The sequence below is a fragment of the Alexandromys fortis genome, unplaced genomic scaffold (genome assembly GCF_014885135.2).
Source record: "Alexandromys fortis isolate MF-2015 unplaced genomic scaffold, M_Fortis_MF-2015_v1.1 scaffold_71, whole genome shotgun sequence".
NCBI classification, from domain to species: Eukaryota; Metazoa; Chordata; class Mammalia; order Rodentia; family Cricetidae; genus Alexandromys; species Alexandromys fortis.
The window spans coordinates 3,667,987-3,690,715 of NW_026067954.1; the positions used below are offsets into that span (position 1 = coordinate 3,667,987).

Below are 22,729 nucleotides of genomic sequence, written 5' to 3' on the forward strand. Positions count from 1 at the left end.
CAGTGGTGTCTGGCCAGTTCCATTATTGATGGGCATTTGGATAACATCTCATTTGAGGCCATTTTGCTAAAAGATTTCGTGATGACATTTACTGATGGTTTTCTTGTGTGTGTACATAAATGTCTTTCTGGTTGTTTAATACTTCAGTATGGACTTGCTGGATTGTATGTGGTACAAGTCTCTATAGCTTCTATAAGTGATGCCAAATAATCTGTGTTGATTGATACTCTTCCCAGGGTTTGGAGAGTCCCAGGTGCGGGTCATCCTCAACAGCCTTGATACTTTGCTTTTCTGGCCAGAGTGTGACATGTCACTGTGGCCCTGATGCTTTTCATCCACACAGTTGTGTGTTTATGGGACACTCTGCTATCCTCTTTTGTGGGAAGCCTATTCAAACGTTCCCGGTTTTAAAAATCAACGACTTTGTCGTCTTTCTTGGTATACATGGATGATTTCTTTGCTGTCAACCTTTTCTCACTGCGTGGCCTTCTTTATTTTTTTTTTAATGCTGCCTTTTAATGAACAGACATTCTTAATTTAAATGAAGCCCAATTTGTCAATCTTTTCACTGATCACTAATGCTTTTTCTGTGCTGCTAAGGGACTTTTTCTCCCATTCAAGGTCTTGGATGTATTCTCCAAAGTTTCTCTTACAGCGTTATTATCTTGTTTAGGCTTACATTCCCTCTCAACTTAATTTTTCTTTAACATAAAGTAGAGCTCGATGTTTATTTTTAATGTAGCTATCCCACTGGCTCAGCACTGTTCCTTGCAAATACATCCTTTCCCACTGGAGTGGAGTGGAGCCTTCGGTCTAAGTCACTGTAAGAAATTGTCTATTTCTGTGTCCTCTTCCGTAGACCCCTTGTTTATCCCTGAACCCACATCACTCTGTCCGTTCTGTAGCTTTATGGCAGAAGTATTGTCATCTGGTTATGTCAGCTTTGTTCTTTGTCACCACCTTAGGTAGCCTATGTCCCTCAAACTTTCACGTTGTTTTAGAATCACTTGTCAGACTCTCCACACTTGCACACACACGTGCACATGCACCTGGGCATAAATCTGGGATTCCGGTAAGCATTGTACTGAATCTACAGATCAAACTGGAGGAACTAGACATATTATCACTGCTTTCGGTCTGTGGAATGCTAATCCCGTTATTTATTTAAGTCTTTGATTTACCACAGTGTTGTTTTGTGTTTCTCAGTGGAAGGTGTGCCAATGTTTCATTGGATTTACTCCTTGGGTGTTTACTAAGGGAATGTGATAAAAAAGTAGCATTTTTTTTTTTCGGTTTTATCCTCCACGTGTTTGTCACTACTTGTATTAGTTATTGTCCTGGTTGCCCTGACAACCTTGACCAAAGCAATGTAAGGAAGGAGAAATTGACTTTATTTGAATGCCATGGCATCACAGCCCGTCATAGTGGGAAAAGCGTGGCAGCTGAAATGGGTCAGCACGTGGTGATCAGAACTTATAGCGGTAGCTTGTCATGTGACACCAGTCAAGAAGCAGAGAGCTCGTCTGAAATCAGAGGCGAGCTATCCTTCCATGTTCCAAAGTTCCCACTCACAAGTTTCCCAAAGAGTGTATCAACGGAGGACCAAGTGTTCAAACTCATGGTCTAATGAAGGATCATAGACAGGCATAAGGGTGGGGCCTGACAACGTAAAAGATCAAGTGGGCATAGACTTCGGCAGGCTTAGGAACAGTCTGTAGACCCCTTTGGATGTAAGGCAGAGGTTATCCTATCCTTGAACTTCCTCCTCTGTCTTGAGATGTAGGTGCCAGACCCACGGAACTCCAGGTCATTTAATACCCTTGACCTTGTGGGGTAGCAGCTGCAGTCATGTGAGAGCACTACCGAAGGGCCCAGGTTCTGTTTTGGGTTCTTAGTCTTGTTGATCGGAGAATTTAGAAACAGGCACCAACGGAAGCTTGAGGACAGTTTTGTTAGAGTTTGTGAGAAAAGCAACAGGGCAGGTAGGCTGTAAATTTCAGAATCCTCCAGGAAGAGGATGCCATGGCATTATAGCCCCTAATAGCGAGGAAGGCATGACAGCTAGAATGGGTCAGAAGAAGAACTGGAAGTCAGAAAAACAGAGAAAGCCCAGAGTCTCAAAGAAAGCCTGGTTAGGCATTTGGTCCATATTCAAAACAGAGACACACACTTAGGAATAGAAAAAGAAGTAGCTTATTAAGAAATGCAAGGTGAGGCACTCCCAAGGGGGAAGTGGACTACTGAGACGAGAGGAAAACCCTGTGAATGAGGAACACGATTTTTTAGTTGTAGACGCCATTTACAACTCCAAAAGCCCCTCTCAAATTTAAGCAGCCTAGACTTCCCTGGCGCCTGCTCTATTCAATACACACAGCCCAGGTGAGAAGGCGCTCCAGCCCTTCTCTGCCAGCTGGCTTCTGCCGCCTGTTCATCTTGGTGATTCAGCCTCTATTCTGCCACCAGAGGGTATCCAGCAAGCTGTTTTCCACACTGCCCCGGCACTGCCATTGTCAACAGCCCTGCCCTTCTGTCCACTTCCAGGAACAGGGAGGGACGGAAGCACCCAGTCATCAAGGGCTCCTGAAGGGACACACCCTTCACTGCTGAGGGTCTGATGGAGAGTCTGTCTCACTGACTCCCTGCTCTACCCAAGCCAGGCAGTGTCTCCTGTTTTACCTCTCTCACTTGGAATGTCTTGACTGATCTCTCTGCCTCTGTAAACACTGCTCAGCCTTCTGGGTCTCAGTAGTCCACACGGCTGCACAGGTGGGTCCCCTAGACTCCAGTGCTGCCTACTTGCCTAAGCGGAGAGCAAAGTGTCCCCCATTCCTGGCACTTACAGGGGTCTCCAGTGCCCTGCTGAGGTAGGGAAGTGCCTACCTAGTTCAGCTCTCAGCTCTCCCCTGACCTGCTGTGTGCATCTCTGTGAAGGTCTTTGGGGAAGAATGGGAGAGGGCACTAAAGTGCGATTACTGAAGGGGCGGGGCCTGGCATTGAGAACCGCTTCTCATTTATGTTGTGGTGGTGTGCCTACGGGTGTCATATCACATTAGTTGCCTTTTCATGTGTCTAGAATATTTCATAACAACCTTTTTTTTTTTTAAAGGAAGAGGTGCTTAGGGCTGTCTATGATGGGGAGTGGGGAGAAGCCTGAGAAAAGGCAGATCACCTGAAGGGTATGTACAAGGAGGACAGGATTCTAGCAAAGAGATAGAAGGATATGTGCACATCTGAATCCTGAGTCCCTGAGTCGCCAGGACCTTGCTGGAACATGGTCAGAGCAGGCCAGAGCCAGGGTACCATCATAGCATGGGCATCAGAAAAACTGTTATTAGCTTTACAAGGCTGCGAGAGAATCCCCTCTTTTGTGACTTGGCAGCTCCCATAATTTCAATCCCCAGTTAAGGCTTTGTTTCTCGGCACTTCAAGATTTTTTCAGGGGAAGGTGGGAATTCACTTTGTGAGAATTGTTGTTCTTACATTTAAAGTCTAATTCAGACATAGAAGACCCTCAAGTGCTCAGAGTCTGGCTTCTGGAGGAGGGGTGCCTTGTCTGTGCCATTGGGAACAGAGGATACTTATGGCGGAAGTGTTCACTTGAATTGACCTACTAGAATTGCAAGGCTTTCCTTGACTCAAGTGAGACTTGGGGCGTTTGGATGCTTGTCTCCAACCTGGCATGGGAAGGAGCCTGCACCTGCCCCAGTGCAAAACCCTGCATTGCTGTGCCCTGATCTTCTCTGGGCTTGTGGAGGTGCGCCCTGGTATGTCCTGCTGTGCTCTGCCTGTTACCACTGTAGCGCCATGCACTGATACTTCTCTCCAGCATCTGGCACCGTATCTGCTGCCTTTTCAGGCAATGGGAGGGGACTTTCCCATCGAGGGCCACCCAGTGTTTATGAAAGAGTCTTGCACTGTTCTCCAGGGTGCTCTAAATCCACCTGATGCACCCCCCACCTGCCAAGTAACTGTAACCATGGGCACATATTACTGAACCTGACTTATGTCCCCACTTTCATGTTCCTGTATAGAATTTGAGCCCAGCTGAAACTAGATAACCGGTGACTTTGGATCATGCCTCTGCAGGGGCATGGCATGTTTAATGCTTATCTGAGGTGGTTTTGCATACAATAATTCATTTCCTGCTAAAGGACACCCTTCTGCTGGAGGATTCCTCAGGTCTCGTTTCCTTCCTTCCTTCCTTCCTTCCTTCCTTCCTTCCTTCCTTTCTTTCTTTCTTTCTTTTACATCCAGACTGCAGTTTCCTTCCCTTCCCTTTCCTCCAGTTTTCCCCCACATGCCCTCTCCTCCGGATGCCTCCTCCCTCTGTCTCCCCTAAGAAAAGAGCAGGCCTCCCAACCAAACGTAGCATACTCTGCTACTGTGACCAGGAAGATGCTATCACATCGTGGCTAGATGAGTTCTCATTTTCACATGAAGAAATGGTAGTAGCAGGCCAGGGATCAGCCAGCCTTGTGGCCTAGATGGCACACTCAGGTGTATGGGGTCAGATGTCCCATCTATGTCCTTTGGGGAGGCACATGGGCCAGTGTTGGTTAGGTTTGTGGACATGGGTGTTTATGGAACCATTTCTAATTCTAGAGGAAATGAGAAAGGTTCACAGGAAGGAGACATTTTTATGTGGCTCCCTCACCAGAAGTACCTGCATGCATGCCCTGCTGATTTCATGACAAACAGGGACAATGCAGAGGCCAGGACTATGTAAAGGAGGAAGGATAGGAGTGAAATGGAGAGAAGGCTCTCTTCCACTGTGGGACACTGAGGGTAATGTCTAAGAGGAGACATCCTGGAAATGGACCCTACCATGCAATGACCTGTACCATGTCCCCACTGTGGTTTACACCCCTGCAATGGCTGATTTTTGTTGTCCAAGCTATGGTCTGTGGTGTTCTGTTACAGCACCCCTAACTGACTAGTCCACTGTGTTCTGTGGAAATCCTCCAGCCAAGAGCACAAGAATTAGCTAAAACAGTTGAGAGAGGTCACCTCCAGGAACCGGGGTTGAGGGTGGGGAGAACTAGAATAAGGCTACATATTTTCTCAAGCTTTTACTGCTTTTTTATTTTTCAGAACATTCTAAAGTTCTTAAAAACAGGGGGTGGGGAAGGCATTTCATTGACTCTGGTGAGAAATGCAAAGGCAGAGTAATGAAGTCTTCAATTCCTTTCTTCTGTGACCTTTCCAGTGCTGTCCTCTGGGCTCCTTCCGATAACAAAAAGGCTGTCACAGCTCCAGGCCTGGCAGGCCCCTTCCGCATTATTAGTGATGGCTTCTTCTCCAGAAGCCCCCAGAAAATATGTCTTTGAATCTCATGATAAAATTGAGATGAACTGATTGGTTTAATTTAACCACGGCCTACCCCTGAAGCACACTGGCTTTAAGGGCATGTAGCAAAGTCACCAAAAAGGAAATTTCGATTATCTTACCGAGAGGAAAGGAGGGGCAATGGTAGGCACCCCAAAATAGCACATCCACTGTGGGCCTGTTCTGGCAAGCATTTCCTCTCCTGAGAGCTACGAGCTCCTGACGACACTGGCCGGTTGATTGGCTAGCTAGATGGCAGTTGGGCTACCTGTGTGACCATGAGGTAAGGAAGGCTACTCACATGAAGAAAATGGCTCTGCTAGGGGGCGAGGAGGCATGGTATCCCACAGTAAAAGGGATTTAGGAATTTGAGGGATTAAGAACCCAGGTGAACCCACAGCAGCGTTTTAGGGGAAGTGTATGTGCTGGGCATTACCTGGACATCTAGATGGTAAAACTGACGGACTTGTAGATGGCTCACTGACCCCATGCCCCCAACTCCTTACTGAATATACCTGGAATGTTATGAGTGGGGGTCCTCAGGGAGAGATACCCACTGGTTTGAGAGACAGCTGCATTGAGCCGTCATTTGTCACTGAGGCTGTGGAGCTCAATGGAAAGACCCTGGCAGACCGCTTCCTGGGAGCGGTCTTCAGTGTAGCAGGCAGGGCTGGGCAGAGGGCACATGTAGCGGGCGTTGTCTCAGCAAGCAAAGGAGGAACTGGGAGGAGGATTCCCCAGGTACAAGGAGGCCCTGGAGAATTAACCTTCATCTTGGCTGCAATGGACCACCTTGCCAGATCTACCAACATCCCTCACTCCCCGTGACTGATACCTCCAGCTGGAGAAGCGTTCGGATCAGGCAGGCGGTGATCCAAAAACTTCCCCACGTCTGCTCCCGGCAGCTGAGCCCAGTGCCTCCCTGCAACAGCTGGCTTTGCGCCCAAACCTGTTTATGCCAGTGAAACTTGCTATTGTAATTATGCAATTTAATTAAATAGTATACAAATCACTTAAATACTGCTGCAAAAGAAAAGTTGCTTCTGTGAAAACTGAATTGAAGCCTTGAAGAGAATGAAAAAAAACTGGTAATTTAAAATATACATATATATTTATATTTATTTATTGTTGAGTTAGACAGAGGTAAAACAATGAAAGCGTGGGGAAACGTTAAAAAGCAATCCCAGGAGACTTTACACTCACATGTTTTGGTTCAGTTTCTGGTTTTCATGTGACTGGTTTTCATGTAGCCCAGGCTGACCCCAAACTTTTTATGTAACTGAGGGTGGCTTTGAACTTCTGATCTTCACTGTGTCTCCCAAGTGCTGGGATTAGAGATATGAGCTACCATGCTAATTTACCAAATGCTAAGGCTTGAGCCCCAGCCCTTGTACAATGCTAGGCAAATACTCTACCAAATGAGCTTCACTCCTGCATACTCTCAGAATTACCTTGTAAGAATACCTAATTCTTCATTCCACTAGGAAACAGAAGACTGAGATCAGAAACTGTAGGCAATATCACTTGTGTGTCACTTACATACAAAAGATGACAGTTATGAAGTGATCTGGGAGGCACATCAACCTGGAGAGCTCTGATATTGGCTATGTAGTGTCCTCGTTGGGCTAGATGTTAAGAGGTGTCGGGTGACTGGCCAGCTGTACCAGTCAGCCATTGGCTTTGGCTCTGGGAAGTCGTCTTTTACCCACTGGGTCAACGTGGGATGAATAAACCTCCTCTGGGCCATGTGTGCTGAGCTGACTGGGTTCCTTAGTCCTGGCTAAACTGGAAGTAGACACTAGGAAGCAGGAAGCAGAAGATGGCTTCAGCCTGGCCCAGTTCCTCTCCTCTCCTAGAGGTTTCTTTGGGTCCAGAGGCCACCCCACAGCATCCTTTCACAGCCCATGTTTCTGCTGCACATTTGTGCCCTCTGCTCCTCTGAGACCTGGTGGCCCGTGGTCTCAACTGTGGCTCTCTCCGCCCCTGCAGCTCCACTCACCAGCTCTCCTTGCACTCACACGTTGGGTCTCCCCACTCCCACACTCTGCTGTCCGTCTGCTGCCTCAGGAACTTGGGGCCAGGAAGCATTCTGGAGGCCAGTGACAAATGGCAGGTCTGCAGTAGAGATGGCCACACATGTGCAGAAACCCATACTCACAAGACAGAGAGTGCTCATGGAATATTCTAGAAATGCTACCCTGCAGCGGGTAGCATTAGGGAGAACCTTTGGGGTGTGCCACGGCAGGCAATGTTTCTTCTGGGCCTGAGACAGCATTGGTGACCTCCTCAAGATAGTTTCCACTGACTCATCGTCTCCTGTGTGGAAGGCAGAATGGCTGATCCAGGAAGAGCCCTGAGAGAGAAATGGGTGGTACTGGAGGGGAGCTACGTGCACATTTGGCATAGCTAAGTCACCTTTTACCTGCTGCCCTATGTGACCTTCAAACAATGTCCCCTTGCACTCTGAGAAGTGACCTGCTGTGTGCACGTGCGATCCCAACTGTTGCATGTTGGGTAGGATCCAGTTCTAGGAGACAGGTGAGGTGGGCACTTCAAAGCAACAGTCTCCCAGCAACACTTCAGCACCTCAGCGGGAGGAGCCCCGCCCTCTCTACACCTGCTGGTGCCCTAGGCGAGTCTTCACTATGATGGATCCTAAAGGGCAGGGTTCAGGAAACACGACTTCCCTTCCACCTGAAAGGATGCTTTTGCTCTGAGAAAAAGAACAATTGACTCTTACACTGGACAAGTGGAGATAGAACTTTCTGGAAAGTAGGTTAATATGGAGGAATGGGTAACAGGACTCAGACCCTGGGAAATAAGACAAAGACAAAAAAGGCAGAGAGCTCACTAAAGCCAGAGAAGTGTTGGACCTACATCTTGTTCTGTCTGAGCTCAGAGCAGCCCCCACCCCAGCCTGACACCTGCCTCAGGAGTCCCACAGGCCACAGAACCACCACCAGGGGACCCCACAGTCATGGTCATAAACAGACTTATGAGGACTGGACTTAGGCACAGAGAGCCTGCTGGGCTGCTTGAGTCATCAGTGCTTTCTGCACCTCACCTCACAGGGGAGATGCAGAGATGCAGAGATGCGCTGGCCAGGGAGACATAAGAAGTTGCTGTACTTGGCTTCTTTGTATCCAAAGAAAAACACTTTTCCTTTTCCAGATGTAAACTGCCGTTTAGTGTGATAACACTGACTCTCCCTTGCTTGCTGGAGAGGACATTATGGAGTACAGGAGGGTTTAAGTGGCCTTTCCCCTTCTCTCCGCATCCCCAGGTCATATCTGGCGGGACTTAGATTTACCCCATCCAGAAACACACCTCTCTGAGGCCAGAAAAAAATGCTATGTGCACCCTGACCAGGGATTGTAGACTGCACCATTGTCCTCAGACAGGCTGTCCACCCCTTGCCTCTACTCCCACACCCAAGCTCCAGTGTTGATCTAGCTCTGGGCTTAGCCATCCCTTTCTCAGGCCATTTTAAAATTCTAGGCCAAGGTCATTGAGACTCAGACTTCTAAGGAGCCACCACCAGTAGTAGCTGTCCATTCTAAACCACAAAACTTCACAGCTTCTGGAGCTGCAGAACCTGCTACTGAAACAGCCTCTACCACTGCACACTCGTTTCCAAACATTATGCGCCTGTGTTATGCACCTTCCAACATCAAGGCGTGCTTATCCCTGCTGCCCGACAGCTAATGCTCATCACAGGAGGGGAAAATCAGCAGAACATGGCTTGAATTTGAACTCAGCACCCAAGTCTATGTCTGTGAGCTTGTCTGGTCTTCAGTGTAGCCTGGAGATTTGTCATCTTTCAAGAGCCGAGTGGAGGACTCGCAGGCCCCTTCCCTCTGAGCACGGATTCCTCACCTCTTAAAAAAACATCCAACAGCAGCTCCAAAAACAATACCAATTTTGTGTCTCATGCCGATTGTTCATGTTCTGAGATTTCCTTAAGGACACAGATGTCAAATTTGCATTGGTTTATTCTCCTCCTCTTTCCTTCCTCCTGCTCCCATACCCCCACCCCAACTTCCACACAGTCTTCCCAGGACAGGGGACTTCAGGACAAGCTAAAGTGTGGGGACTCAGGCTGTGACTGCAGGGGGCTCTGCACCATGCCCAGCCCTGGAGGGCACATCTTGTTTCCTTTGGAAGGGGCCAATGAGGCAGAAGATGAGGCACAAGGCTGCGTCAGCCCTAATTATCTGGAAGATCTTGAGCAAGGCTTCGAACTCAGCTCCCTCTCTGTCTGGAAGCCTCCTGAGAGGAGTGTGGCTAGAACCTGCCTTCTTATGGCTGCATCCCTGGCAGGAAGCAGACCTTGCACTCAGTGGACGGGCTGAAGCTATTCCACCTGCCTGGCAGGTGCACGGGACCAGACTAAACCACAAAGTGTCATCCAAATGTTAGCTAAGGGAAATTGTTACAACAGTGTTAACTCCACTATTCATCTAGTTTTAATGTACAATTCCTCTCACTGCCACTGAAAGCCACGAGCGTTCCAGAAGTAGGAACCTGTGTGTTTGTCACAGACACAGGCTTCCCGCCTTCCCTTGTCTGTTCCTCGCCAAGACAGAGGGAAGCGATACAATGACCAGGAAACAGAGTCAGGAGAGAAAGCCACAGTCATCGGCCCCATCTGTCTCTCCCGGGATGTCAGGCTGGAGCCAGAGCTCTCTGTTCTGTGAAGAGCACTTCCGTTTAATCTGGCCCATCTGGGAGAGCACGGAGCGTCAGTCCTGCGGTAGCCAGCTTGACAGACAGGGCCGCTGGTCACAGAGCCAAGGGCTGGAGAGACGGAGCCTAGACGATGCCCTCTGGCCTGTTTCCAGCCATTCCTGGAGATTCAGGAAAACAAGTCATTAGTCTGGAGGACTTTAATGATCAAATGAGAGCCAGGAAAAGCTAGGTTGTAAGTTTGAAAGCAACAGGGTCAATGTCTGGGAAGACAGTGAAATTACTGCAAACCTTGTCTTGGCCAAAGGGGAACATAGCTGGCACTTTGTCCCTAGAAAGTGGTGTCTAGCACTAGAGTAATGGTGGGGTGGAGTGTGTTACCTTGGAAGGTTATTAGCCGCCTTCCTCCTTCTCATCTCCAGCCATAATTTTATTATCTGTTTGAGTTGGAAGTACCTTCCAGATCTTGCCCCGCGTATCAGCAGGGAGACAGAGGAAGCTTGTTCAGAGTGGTGGTTGGGCTCCTCCCATCTGTCCTTGGAATCTTCTCCTTCTTATCCCTTCTTCCTTTTTCTTGTAACACTCTGTTTTAACACTTAAAGCACATTCCAAGAAAAAAAAATCTAGGACACTGGAAAAAAAATTACCTATGCTGTTTATTCATTCTGGCTCCAAGAAGCCATTAGCTGTAATGACCCTTCCAAATTAATCAGACCTGTAAATACTCAACTGCAGGCTGCCCGTGGAGAGGCACCTCCCAGCAGCTGATGGTAGTTACCAGTGAGTTCTACCTGAAGTCCTGAGTTCCAGGGCTTCGCAGCACAGTCTGCAGACCTGCTTCATGCCCGACATTCCCTGAGAAGGAGGCAGAGGAGGAGCCCACTAGCTCTTGGAATGTGCTGTGTGGTCCCGAGGCAGGCACAGGCCCTTGTCCTTTGTCCAGGGCTTCACTGAGAGGGGCACCACTCAGACTAGAATGCAAAGCAAGAGGAATCCGTCAGTGCAGGCTACAGCGTTCGTTTGCAAACACTGGAGGGGTCTGGAATCTGGAAGACTCCTGAGGGATGTGGGATTTGATGAGAGCCCAGAAGAGTGGGCTGAGGCACAGAGCATGGGTAGATGCACTGGAGTCATGTGACTGGAAGAGCAGGTGCAGTGGTCCTCAACCTTCCTGGTGCTGCAACCCTTCAATACAGTTTCTCATGCGGTGGTGACCCCCCCCCCCCGCCAACCACAAAATTATTTTCGTTACTACTTCATAACTGTAATTTTGCTACTGTTATAAATCATAATGTAAACATCTGTGTTTTTCAATGGTCTTAGGTGACCCTATTGAAAGAGTCAGTGGACTCCCAAAGGGTCACGACCGACAGGTTGAGAACCACTGCCCCAGAGGCCAGCAGATGCTGTTTGCAGAAGTAAAGAACCCTGCCTCTCAGCATGTGGGCCCTGTGTGCAGCCTCAGGGCATAGGCCCATGCTAGTCAGATGCCCCGAGCAGAATAGCTGTTAATCCTGGTGACGACTACCCTGCTCAAGCTTGAGAGTAACATGGGCTACTCTGACCTCCAAGATGAAGATCGACTCAAGCCTTGAGGAATCTCATGAGTCTTGCACCAATATTACAAATGAATTTTTCAAAATTAAAACAGAAATATATATATATATTTACTATTTTTGCTACTTTTTGGTGTGCAGTTAATGACATTACCTTTCCCACCTGGAACTCTGTGCTCATAAGATGCCCCCTACCCTGCTTGACCACTCTGCCAACCTCCCCATACTTTGTCTCTGGAAATTTACCTACTCTGGACCTGTCGAGCAAAGGGAATTATGCAGATTGCCTTCCTGTGACTGGCCTTGCGGTTCTTCCACAGCATGAGTGTATCAGGATTTCTTTCTCTCTGTGGGGCGAGTGATCCTCCCTCAGGGGACTGTACCTACCGTACTTCATTCTTCACTCGGTGACTGTGTTAGAGACTTGGGTTGCCTCTGTCTTTGGCTATGGGGAATGAGTCTCTGCACAAATATGAGGGCTTGTCATTCCAGGCATTTGGGGGTCAGCCCGAGCTACTGCCATGACTCCCAAGGGCCTTTGCTTCTCATCCTGAAATTTCTCTGTTGTGTGGCATTTGTCTCCTCTGCTTTCCCAAGGCCTTCCTTTACTTTCTAAAATGTATTTTCACATGACATGGTATATAGTCTCAGCACCTCAGAGGCAGGGACTGGAGGTGCACCCATGAATCTGAGGCTAGCCTGACCCGCACGGTGAGTTCCAGGCTAACCAGGGCTACAGAGTGAGACTCTGGAGGAGGAGGAGGAGGAGGAGGAGGAGGAGGAGGAGGAGGAGGAGGAGGAGGAGGAGGAGGAGGAGGAGGAAGAGGAGGAGGAGGAGAGAGAGAGAGAGAGAGAGAGAGAGAGAGAGAGAGAGAGAATTTAGCCATGTTTGCAAGATCCAGGAAAATTCACTTTCCAGCTTCTTTTCCCTCTGAAGTCTTTCCTTCCCTGTTCCCCCCAAAACTGAAGAACAAGTCAGTGGAACCAGAGGGCACCCTGTCTTGAAGCATCCCTACCTCCTCGCATTAATTGCCCAAACTTACATTACAAGGCATTACAGCAGTGACACGCGCAGGCAGAAGACAGGAGAATTCACAGTTCAGGTTCACGTTGTCATTAACTCAAGTCTTCGGTGTCAGCTCCCTCCCACAGCGGAGCGTCCCTGTGTGGCCTCGCAGTCAACCTCCCCTATGCATTTTCTGGCCTTTGTTGGTTTGTGTCAGCTCTTGAACATTATTTAAATGTAGTTTGGGGTCCATGAATGCAATTACCATTGTGTTATTATTCAGAGGCAGATTGTTAAGATGCAGGCAGCTGTACAAGGAGATGCCCTGTGCTGTGAGGTCCAATTTAGGAGGGCCTTCTGAGCCCGTGCGCACCGTTGCTAGGCAACCCCATGCTACAGAAGTGGAGGCCTCGCTGGCTCCGGAGTGGGAAGAAGCCCAGTGCCTTCAGGGAATTGGAGGCAGTGGTCAATCGGAGACTGGCAGGGCGCCGGGAGCGGGAGGAGGAGGCGGCGGCGTGGGCAGAGCCTACAGGCCTGCAGGGGTGGGGGCGCCCACCCAACAGAACATGGTGTTCCTAGGGAGGGGAGGGGAGTACTGCAGGAAGGAACGTGCGTGTAGAGAAGGTGTGGAGCCTGAGGCCAGCCAGAAAAGCTTGAAGGATACCCAGAGCAGATGCTAATGTGCTTCTCCCTGCCTGTCCCTCTCTTTGCAGGAAATGAGCAGGTTTGCAGAAAAACTGGTGGCCTGAAATTGAAGCCTAAGGAGTCGGTGCTTGTGAGTATGAATTTTGCTTGTTGAGTTCTGTGGTTATAGCAATGTTTCTTGGAACTGGGCAGTTTCCCTGCTAAGGGCAGGAACTGTGTGATCTGGGTGGAATTGGCTTTGGATTCTTCTGGAAGGTCCCAAGCACATAAGACATCAAGTTGAAGGAGGATGCCCTGACCTATAAGTAGAGAACACCCCTGGGGTTTCTCGGACAGAACTCCTTGTCTGTGGATCTGTGAGTGAGCAGTGCGAGACTGCCCTGCCATCCTAAGAGTCTTGTGTCTGTCCTGTTCTAAGTTTATTCTTGGGCTGTTCCTGTCAGAACAATTCTCTCACACACCACAGAACAGTGTGCTCAACCCAGAGCCATGAGTCAGCCTAATCCTGTCATCGGTGTGGAAGAGGTGCATGGGACAAAGAACCTTCTAGAAGGGCACATGGACCTACTCTGGCTCCCATGGCACAGAAAGAAGTACCAGTGATGGGCAGGGAGAACATTCAGGGAAGGACAGGGTTGATCTGGGCCACAGGGCAGGGACGGAGAGCAGAGCAGAGGCCTCACTGGGGAAGACACTGAGGTCTTTGTGAAGGGCGGCACAGGCATGGGTCTGATGGGCGGAGGAGAGGTTGGTGAGGCTGGGCAAGGTGCTGTGGGCCCAGAACGGCTCCATGGAGGGTCTAGATGTGAAGAACCAGCACGCAGTGACGTATTCCTCATCTGTGTAAATAAAAGTAAATGTCACCCAGTTTGTCTGCTGTTCCTCACGTGCAGACGACCGTGTGGATTTTTTTTCCCACCAAACTCGAGGCTGACCTTGAGATAGGCACATATCACACTGGGTAAATACAGGAAACCCATGTTTGAGATCTTCCCTAGGCCTCAGAACCTGTCCCTCAAACAAACACAGAGCCTTCTGTAGACAGCAGCCACTAAGGGCCACTCTCACTCATGAAGGTACCAGCACTGGGGACACACTGTCACCAAGATCGTGCTTGCTCTCCTGGACAGCCACTGGTGCCCAGGCTGAGACTGAAATATATGTATTTAACAAATGCAAGCTAGCAGGAAGGGCTGGCTATTTTGAAATACCAATAAGAGTAGTATTTCCATAGCGTTAGCTGTGTATACACATTTGGCAGTCTCGCCTCTTGAGAGCTTCACAGAGGATCCAGGTATCCCTGTTGTAAAACTAGAGAAACAGAGGCTAAGACTGGCTAAATACTTGCTCAGGTTCACTGAGCTGTTATGTGGAGCTTGGAAAACGTTCACTCGAACACTCTGCTTCAGGACACTGGGTCGCTCTCATTAAGAAGCAGGTCCTGCTAGGACTGCCCACACCCCCATTGGAGAAGCAAAGTAATGATGGTCACATGGTCCCCCAGTCCTAGTGTCTGGATTCTCTTCATTCTAAAGCCAGTGTATTGTGTGTCTGGCTTTCATGGGCAATACATCAGCCCAGTGGTCTCTAACAGGAAGGACAATGGCTATTCTGCTGTCCCCAAAGCAGAAGGCCATGTGCACTTGTAACAGTAGGGGCTATTCCATCAACATGAGAGCTCCGTATGCAACTATCAGTGAACAATCCGTTGGCGTCTCTTGGGAGTAGAGTCTGAGATGGTACAAGGTACGAATGACATATCCATAGAGAGCACTTGTTGGGGAGACAGGCAGCAAGTGTGGGGGCCAGGCTCCTAGCAAGGATATACGCTAGGGTGGGTGGTGATGCATGGATCAGAAACAAGGATGCTCCGTTACTCCTCAGCCATTCACAGAGTGTTACCACTTCTGTGGCATCACCTGAGTAAAGAGCCAGGAGTCCGGAGACTGTCCCAGGCAAAAGTCACATGCCGTACACTCAGTAGCTAGATAGGAATGTGCTGGTAGGTGAAGAGGACCCGGGCCTGGCACCCATGGCATTTATTTCTATGCCTAATTAGCTTCTCTGTTGTAAAGACAGCCGCGTATCACAGTCACGTGACCTGGCAGTTACCTTGACTGCAACTACCTTTATGTTCTAGAATCAAAAGCTGGGTATACTATGAGAGTCAAATCGTGATATAGAAGGTCTCTAATAGTGATGTCTATCTGTACTGTAAATGTGTACTTTTATTAACTGAAGTCTAATTCTGGATTGGTGATAGTCTTGTGATTCTTAAGCAGAAGGTCCCCAGTAAACATCCCTTCCCAGTCCCCAACCCCAAGTTTCTATTCTCCTAGAGACACCCAGTGTTACTCCGGTTGTGTGTTGCTTTTCACGTTGACAACAGCATGATTTAGATGCTCAGGTCTGATTGCCATACTGAGAGATACCACCTTCCTGTGACTTGGACTTTGCAGCTGGAGCTATTCAAAGGGGGCTGAAGAGAACCGAGCCTTTTCTTTGGAGGTCAAACTGCTCTCTGGGGGATGGCTCAAATGCATATGTGCTTTACAACCCCCCCCCTAGAATTTCTTCTGGGATGTGTGACATGACAAGTGATATGTGACATGACGGCCACTCTCTAATTGCAGTGATGGTTTAAAGCAAATCACACAGATTGAGAACTCTGCACTAAAGCTCTTGGAATTCCCAAGCCTTTAAAGCAATGTATTATTTCTCCAAACTCATTATTTAGTGCAAATAACTGAGGTATCGCTGCACGTGTTATCTGATGTCATTTGCGTCTTGTTTAATGACTTCCCGGTGTTCCCAGAGTGCACAGAGATGAACTGCATTGTCAGCACCTTGTGACTTCCTTGGATGCGGTGATTTGAGTTTAGTTTGGAGGCACAGCTGGTCAGGGATGGAGTAGGCTTCTTTACTTCCCTGTGGTAGAGAGCTCTAGCTCTGAAGCCATCTGTGGGCAAAGTGGCCCAGACCTTCCTTGTGCGACAGGCCGATATGGAAGACCTGTACAGCCCTGTCACAGCTGGGCTAGTTTCTGTATCCTTATTCTGCACATCACCGGATCCCAGGCCTTGCTCACACTGCATGTCTGTCTTCTGAATTAGGTCTTATGGCTTTGGGCTAATGCTTATGAATATCCAAACAGCAGTTACTTTGTATTCTTATTAACCCAGCCTGTATGTTTCTCCCTTGCAGTCAAACTCCCTGTTCTCAGTTCACTCCTCCGCCCCCAGTATAGTCTCTAAATTACAAGAAATCCTCTAACTTGAGCATGGCCTGTTCTAGCCCCAAGAGGGATTTTGGTGGCACCCCCATGAAGACCTGAAAAAAAAATCTCATTTCCGTCCAAGAAATTGAATCATTATCTAGATTGAAATAATATCTTTCCTCAACCTGCAACAAGATAAAGGATCAAATTGGTGGAGTTTCCTTATCACTGCAGTTTGCAGGACACGGAATAATGGCCTGTCACTGCCTCTGGCTGGTGGATTCTGTAACACAGAGCCCATGGTGGCTCCTGACCTCCTCTGCATGGCTCGGTATCCGTGGTGATGTAAGACAATGCCGTTAATGACAAGTGTCATTACATGAGAAAGAGAAGTAGTGCGGGGCCCAGAACAGCATGAGCAACAGCAGGTTCCGCTCAGACAGCACTCGTGTATGGGCAACTGGGGGAGCCAGCAAATAAGGCAGACATTCCTATTCTTCCAGAGCCTGAGTGTGCCGAAGTCCTAGGCTAAGCTTTGAGAGCTGCAGTTTGGAGTAAAGGGTGACAGCTGGAGAAGGTGGACTAGATCTTGCTTGGGTTGGTAAATGAATTGGCTGTAGACAGGACTGACAGCCATCCTGGGGAGAGAGCCAAAAGATAGGCTGGTGTCGTAACCACCGTTGTTACAGGTCAGCTCTGGTCTCTTGGGCTTCAGGCTTCCCTTGGTCCGGAAGAGGGTGGCACCAAGGAGGGCATCAGGAGAAAGAGGCAAGGCCATGTTTATGCATAGTTCATGCTCCTGGCTGGTCCCCTCTGCCCTTCCTGCTCCACTAGCTGAAGCGGCGGCTCTGCCAATCCCAGGGCTACTCCTGAAGATGTCAAAATGTGGATGCGAGCAAGGATGTTTTTCTCACGCGGCTCGGCACCATGCACTCTTGCATCAGAAGGAAAGTTTCCAGCTGGACAGTGGTGACACAGGCCTTTAATCCCGGCACTCAGGAGGCAGAGGCAGGAGGATCCCTGTGAGTTCGAGGCCAGCCTGGCCTACAAAGCAAGTTCCAGGATAGCCAGGGTTACTCGGAGAAACCCTGTCTTGAAAAAACAAAAAAACAAAACAAAAGAAAGAAAGAAAGAAAAAAGGGGGAAGAAAAGTTCCCCTAGCATCAGTGAACAGGGCCAGACTTTCTAGTCCGGTTGGCCCCATGGCCTGGCCTCACTGCCCTCCCTATGACAATATAGAAGTGACTAAAAGACACCATATCTGACTGGAGGGCTTTTTCATGTGCCAGTGCTGATCTAATGGGTTTTCATACTTGACCCATGCAACTGTGTGCTTTAGAAGAGTTTAGTATCTGTCTTTAATGGTGGAGGCACAGAAAGGCTAAGTCACTTTTCCCAGGAGTCACTAAGTGGTAGAACTAGGATATGAATGAAGCCTAGTAGTCTGCCTGAAGCCTTTTCAAACTTAATCTATGAGGGCTAGAAATTTGAAACCACCTGGGATCTCCTCAGACCCTACGCCCAAATCCTATCGCTGAGAAGAGCAATATTAACAGTCATGTGTTTGTGATGCTCCAGGAGGGCCACATAGGTAGATTCTGTCCCCGGTGGGAGGTTGAACGATAGTCGAGTCAAGGTGCCTACCCATGGGTGCGGGTGGCTGAGATATAGCCTTCAGATTGTGCCTTCTGAGGCTATTCTCAGCTGTGCATCATGTGGTCTGCCAGCCCCTGGCCTGCCCATCCTCTGACCTAACACCCACCTTCCTGCAGATGCCACCTCCCCGCCAAAGCCTTTGGGGCTGTGCTACCTAGCTGCCTGGGCCTCCCGGGAAGGGACACCATCCTCCAGCCTCACCCCATGTCCCCTCGTGCCCCGTCCTCCCCAGCCAGGTGTAAGTGACTTGAAAGTGCCTATCAGCAGAATCTTGTCTTCTAAAGGAGTGCTGGCCTGTCAGCGAGCATGCCTGATTGCCATGGTAATCACCAGCAGGATGGAATGATTTCATAATACATTTTCATCTGAAACAGGAACAGGTGTGCGAGGGAAATCAACACGGATCAACAAGACCAGTCTAGGGAGATTAATAGCGAACTTAGGGTTGCTCCAGGAAGCAAAGGGAAGAGAGACAGACATATGCGGCTTGTAGTCAGTATCCTTCTACCTCTGACCTCTGACCTCTGACCTTCCCCTAACCCTCACTCTGTTCCTAGAACCCTGATCTCTGAGCCTTTCTGTTCTTCTTGGAGCTTTTCTGTCTTTGCTGTCCTCACTGTACTTGGCCACTGGTCCATCCCACCTCCCCTGAGAAGCAGTCCTGGGCCCACCAGCCTGACCCTGGGAATCTGCCTCTACCAGCTTCCTGCAGCCCCGTGCGATCTCTTGCTCCTCATCTCACTGAAAATCCCCTGATGTGCGTGTATCTAGTCTGTGACCCAGGCCACCTGGCACAAGTCCCGCTCAGCCATCTTCCCTTTGGGGAGCCCTCCTGAGCTCCACAGGACCAGCCAAGCACTTCACTGGGCAAGGTCACAATCAGCCTGTGACCTGGCAAGGCCTAGACTCTGCACACCAAAAGCTGATTCTTTGCAGTAGACTGGAATCCATCTGCATTATGCCGTTCCTTCCAGAGACGGGGCTACAAAGGACAGCCAGAACACTGCCCAGCAGTTCTGATAAGCAAGAACTGCTGTGGTCTCTACTTATTTCCACAAAACTGCTGGCCCTTGATATGGGAGTCCAACCTCCTAGGACCAGAAGGACCATCCTGGCTGCTCCATTGTCACCTTAAGGGGCTCCGGTGCAGAGCAAGTTGGAGGCCACCTCACTTGTGAGTCCTGGCACAGTGGGGCATACTGTTAGCCTCACTGCTTTGTCCTGGAGCTGACAGCGTCTCTGCCACAGGGCTGGAGTCAGAATGGACTTGACACAGACATCACATCAAAGGCTTTCTCCACTTTCAAACAGCTAATGCATCAGAGGAGTTGCCAGCCCTGTTCTGAGGACACAGCAGGCATTAGCTAATATCTTGATTTTAATAGATGAATAAGAAGAAGCCCCAAGTGTCTCTCGGAACCAATTTTGAAGAACACGCTCAGCCACTTGCCCACCTCCTTGTTGAATCTGACCCCTAAAGCACTCCCGACAAAGGGTTTAGCCCAGAAGAGAGGTATTCCTCTAGCAACTTGGCTCTCTTTTAATTCCTTCCTCGTATTGCTTCTCGGTGAACAGTGAGCCGTGAGAAGATGAACTGAAGTTGGAACGCAGCAGTCCTCAGAGGGAGGCCTGGACTGGCAGCCCTGGCATTTGGTTGGGTAGCACACACCACACACTGTCTTCCAGGTGGATCCCCTCACCTAGGCTGCTGCACAGGTACCTACTCATTCCTCAGGGAGGGACTGCACATCCGCAGGTGTCTGTCTGTGCAGGGCATCAGAATCCCGGTGGCATGCTCAGAGTGAACCCTAGGAAGGGAGTTGGAGTGAGAGGCCAGAAAAAGATGTGGAGGGTTTCATGAGACCCAGTGCGGCCACTGGGACTGTTAAAATGGGGTATGGTCTTTCCTGGGATGGAAGAGGAGAGTCAGAAAGGGTATGAGGAGGGGCCTCTTTTCCTGGACTGTGGTGTCTGACACAGCCAGCCTAAAGAAAGGGAGACAAGACATTAAACATTCTACCCTCCCTCTGATCTCCGTTCCTTCCTTCCTAACTGCTGAATCAACAGGAAGCCCGGTTGTGGCCTGCCTTTTGGGACAAAGTATCTCCTGGAGGAGGGTGACAAGCAGGATGGAAGGACAAACAAAATACAGTCCAGCATGCCTGCTCCTAAAATTAGGGGCCAGGACGAAACTATTCCAAGAGGCCTTATCAGGGTAAGCCTGACCTGAGGACCAATGTAAAGGCCTCCAGGGGAATTCCAGGCTCCCAAAGAGAGGGTGTAGGGAGAGAGAGCATAGGGAGAGATAGGAGAGCAAGCGAGCCTATTTTGGGGAGATCGTACCCCTTAATTCTTTTTAGGAAGAACTTGGGAGCAATGACACTGGTCTAAAGGGTTCTCTTGGGAGAGAGGCAGTGGGGTATTAATGAATCCAAGTTTGAATGTCTCATTGGATCCTTCATGAAGGAGCCCATAGTGAGGATTAGAATACTCTAGCAGAGGCCCATAGAGTCCAGGGCAGCCCTGAAGCAAGTCAACGCCCTCCCCCCTCAAAAAAAGCATGTTTCCAGTGGGCACCAGTGCAGGCCAAGGCCAGAGTGCAAGGCCTGCATTCCTAAGGCTTGGCAGAGGCCCACAGACTCATAGTGGAGCTTGGCCAGGTGGAAGGCAGCCAAAGGCCAGCCCTGAACAGGTCCTTGTTCTGGGATCCCGAGAGCTTCTGGGAAAGGTAGGCAGTTCTCAGCCATGGCCATCTGATGAACGCATCTGAAGAAAAGCAGTGCTGCCAGTGAGATGGGTCAGCGGGGCCACCCTGCCTCTGGCCTGCCTGTAAGTGGACATCACCCCACAGAAGAAGAGGCAGAGACCCCAAGAGTGGCCATTCCTCCAAGGCCACAGGTCCAACCAGACTAGCTGAGGATAGTCTGCACCTAGATGAGGGAGTGCCTCACTAAAGTTAGGACGTGTTTATATTAAATTTCGAAATCATTTCAAGTTACAGAAGAGTGGGCAAAAATAAGAATAATCCCCCTTTATCCTTATATCCCAGATATTTACTGTGTTGTCTACATGGTGTCTACATTTAAGTAGGCCACACACACTTGGTTGTACAAGCATGCAGAGTTTCTAGTCCACAGGAGGATAGGGTGGATACCCCATGGCCCTTCACATCCATAGCATGTCCAGCATGTGTTTGTGATGGAAGGCCCTTCTCCCGATGAAGCCACACTTAATGTGAATGTACCCTCTAGCCTAACCTGCCACTTATTTCTCTATTGTTGGAGGACTTTGGCATTTGGCGACATTTCTCTGAGGATTGGGTGTAACTCTGTCTTCCTTAGCCTCCTGCAAGCAGCGGCATTTTTTATAGCCTTTGTTTTCCATGACATTGACATCTTTGAAGACTATGATGCCCTTACTTTTGATAAATGAAATTCCCCATTTAATCTGACTTTTCTTTGTGGTTAGATCCAAGTTGTGTTTTGGGTCAGAATCCTGCACAGACCCCACTTTCGGGGTGATTTTATCTGTGTGTTTGAGACAGTGTTTTTCCATGTAGCCCAGGCTGGCCTTGAAATCTCAATCCTCCTGCCTCTGCCTCCCAGCACAGACCCTCTTCTTGGAGAATCATGTGCCATCTTCCTCACTAAGGTCAATGTTGAACCAGTCTAGCTATCATCCAGTTCTCCATTTCACAGCTCTGGCTTCCTCTGTTTCCCGTTCCGTTAGACTGAGGCAGCAATCTGCGGGAAGCCATTCCCTCCTATGGTTCACTCACCCATACATACCCTGCTTACCTTGGATTTCTACTTCCTGTTTTTCCTCCTTTCTTACACAAAAGGCAGTACATCTTATGTCCTTTTTTATCTTTATTCATCCAGGAACAGCTCATGGACCGCACTGCGTCCTAGTTCATAGAGGGGTCCTCGTGGTCTCACCGCTGTGAAATGCTCCACTGTGTAGACTCCCTGTGTAGACTCCACTGTGTAGACTCCCTGGCTCCCTCCCTGCGCTCTCATGTGCGACAGCATAGGCAGTGTCCTATGCGATGCATTTATGCGCTAACCCACCTCCCCCGCAATAGGTCTATTCTGCTTGGAATGCACCTTCAGGGTCTGCTTCCCTGAAGCAGATTGTGGTTTTTCTGGGTGCCACCAGATCCCCCCCAGGGTGGTGCCATCCTGCATCCTCCCCCACCTGCTTCTCTACAAGAGCCACCCATTCCTGCAGCTTTGGCCAATCTCGTGGACTCATGTAATTTTGGCTTTCATTTTTCGTATGAATGGAAGTTGAACATATTTTCATATGTTTAAGAACAACTTTAATATCTTTTTGTGTAAATTTCCTATTTCTGTCTTCCGCCCATTTTCTTCTCCTTTGCTTGCCTATATCGAATGTCACTTTTTATTAGATTACAATAAATTAGACTTCATTGTCACAGATTTTTTAAAACAAAATCTGGTTTTGTTGTTTCTTTTCCCCTCCCTCCTCTTGTACCCCCCCCCAGCCATTTTCATGACATGTGACCTTTGGCCCTCCCCAGCCTTTCTCAACACCTCTTGATCCCCTCTCAGCATCCCTGTCTAGTTTCGCAGTCTGTGCCCACTGTCACAAACCCTTAGTTACAGTCACGTAAAC

The 22,729-nt window shown here is 49.1% G+C and overlaps 1 protein-coding gene across 2 annotated transcripts in view; it reads left to right on the top strand.

Moving 5' to 3' along the window:
• Zbtb7c (zinc finger and BTB domain containing 7C) overlaps positions 1 to 22,729 on the top strand; it is a 228,692-nt gene that overhangs the window by 86,011 nt on the left and 119,952 nt on the right. The window contains exon 2 of one of the 2 annotated variants that reach the window (XM_050151698.1): positions 13,287 to 13,348. The gene's annotated coding sequence lies outside the window, so the exon portion shown is untranslated. Of the gene's footprint in view, positions 1 to 13,207; positions 13,349 to 22,729 lie in introns of those variants that run through there. The other variant, XM_050151699.1, reaches the window with a different exon arrangement.